This window comes from Elaeis guineensis, chromosome 4 (assembly GCF_000442705.2).
Source record: "Elaeis guineensis isolate ETL-2024a chromosome 4, EG11, whole genome shotgun sequence".
Taxonomy (NCBI): Eukaryota; Viridiplantae; Streptophyta; class Magnoliopsida; order Arecales; family Arecaceae; genus Elaeis; species Elaeis guineensis.
The window spans coordinates 89419046-89421587 of NC_025996.2; positions in this window are offsets into that span (position 1 = coordinate 89419046).

The following is a 2542-nucleotide window of genomic DNA, read 5'->3' on the forward strand; positions in this document are numbered from 1 at the left end:
AATAAGGTCTTTTAATCTCTCCCATGTTTCATGAAACATTTCTCCATCTAATTGGGAAAAACTAGTTATGGCTTTCCTTATTTGATTCGTTTTTCCTATGGGAAAATATTTCTTGAGAAACTCTCCTTGCAGCTGGTCCCAGGTTGATATAGTCATGGAATCCAAAGTATGTAGCCAGTATTTGGCTTTGTCCTTAAGTGAAAAAGGGAATAATTTCAACCTAAGAGCATCATCGGAGAAGTTGTGAATTTTGACAGTTGAGCATATCTCAAGAAATTCTTCAAGATGTTTATAAGGGTCTTCATTACTAAGTCCATAAAATGAAGGTAACATTTGGATTATACTGGACTTAATTTCATATTGAGTGGCCTCCACAGGGGGTACTTGAATACAAGGAGAGTAGGTATATGTGGAAGGAGTAAAGTACTCCTTCAATTGCTTGGGTGGATCATTCTCCTGATTTCGGTCCATCTTTTTATGTCTGTTGGCTCTAAAGGTTCTTTCTATTTCTGGATCAAAAGGTTGGATTTCTGGTCGTAACGATCTACGGCAAGCATACACCTTACAATTATACTGTAGAGCACACACAGAAATTTTTTTTTTTTTTTTTTTATAATATATATTTTTATAATAAAGTGAGAAAAGAATGAAGAAAATCTAAAGAGAAGAACCTAAGAATCTTAAATCTATGAAAAGGGAGAAATTAATTAATGTTTAGATGTTAATTGCAATCAACTTAAACAATCATAGACTCTCTATCCTAAGGTTAACTTAGATCTAGACAGCTCCTAACTTTCAAGATTGCTTTTGAGCACTCCAAGCTCAAGACTGACTAACTGACTCGGCCAGGTAAGCGTAAGATATGGGAGGTTCCCTGCTCGTTGCTTTCCTTAGACACCAACTAAGTTGGCCAGGTCAGTCAACGGAACCAATTGAAAACCACTTTCTTTAACCACTTGCCTTAGACACCGAGCAATTAACCAATCCGCACTCGATTCAACTCTAGAGCTTTCTTATCCTATTGAGCTCGAAATTCCTAGGGTTGACATCTAGTTGATTTTAAATTAAGGTCTAGGTTATGCAAATGCAAGGGAGTGATTTGTGGGCCAAGGAAGGGTGATCAAATCCCCACCTTATCTGGTTAATGGGTTATTGCCCTTAAGATCAATTATGGAGATGCAATGCAAAGAAACAAGGTGTCCAATCAGGTTAGAAATTTTTATATTTGAGGTTACGCTATTTTAGTTAAGTGTTATGAAATGTCAGTGGTTTGTTTTTTTTTTTTATATAATTTTATCTTGTTGTATTTTTTTTTTTTTAGTTTTGCAAGAAAATAAATTTAAGTGATTAAGTCTAAAAAGCAATAAATTACTGGGCTATGAAAAGTAGCAAATTATTCTAAGCAGAAAAATTTCTAAGATTAAAAAGTAGTAAAATATTTATGCAAGATAATTATGTAATTATGCAAATAAGATTATCTAGTTAGAAAGCACTGAAAAAAATTAGAGCGAGAAATAGAAACTGAAAAGCATTTATTTTTTTTTTAAAAAATTTTAAATTTTTTTTTTTTTTTTTAATTCAACCGTGCCAAGATCCCCGGCAATGGCGCCAAAATTTGATGCGTAGTCGTTGATAGCACCAAAAATAACTCTACTCACTACGTAGGTAGGATGAGTCGAGATCGTATCCTCAGGGACCTTGGACTAAGTTGAAATTGCAAGGTAAAAGAAAGAAGCGTTGTTTTTGATTTAGAAAATAAATTATCGTAAAATTGAGGTAATTAAAAAATAAAGAGCTCGGGAGTTTTGAATTAATTTGCACTAGCAGAGTTGTATTTCTTTTTTAACTAAATAGATGTGATTAATCTTAGAAAAAATACTGTCTTTCCTCGGCACGCTCCGTACCCGTAGATCACGGCGCGTCTCCGGAAAGACTAGGTACACAACTCTTCTTTCCTCGGCACGCCCCGTATCCGTAGATCACGATGCGTCTCCGGAAAGTAAAAGTTGTTCCTAATATTAATCTAACAAGAAAGCATAAATAAAAGCATATGATAGGGAGCAAATAAAGAACTCATGACAATTTAAATAAAAAGCATAATCTTTATTGCATATAAAGAAATACAGAAAAGTTTAGAACAATCAACCATCTCTGTGTCGTTACAAAATTTCTTCTCCACTCCCGAGACTGCTAGCCTAGCTGCTCATGAAGTAGTCCCTTTCTATTCCTTTATGCAAGGCTTTAGAAGAATTTTTGGGCTCCCCCCTCTAATGGGAGTACAAAAGCCTTTTTATAGATATTAGGGGGGAGGAGTTTTACATGGTTTTCCGATGTGGGACTAAAAAAAATACAAATCTTTCCACTTGAAATATTTCCAAATAAAAATTTTTTCTTTAATTTGCTCGCCACTGTGTCTGCGGTGCGCGCCTGCCCGCGTCCTGCCCGCGTCCGTGCCGCGTCCCGCGTCCGTCCCCGCGTCCGCGCCGCGTCCTGCGTCCGCGCCCCGCGTCCAAACCGCGTCCCGTGTCCCGCGTCCAAACCG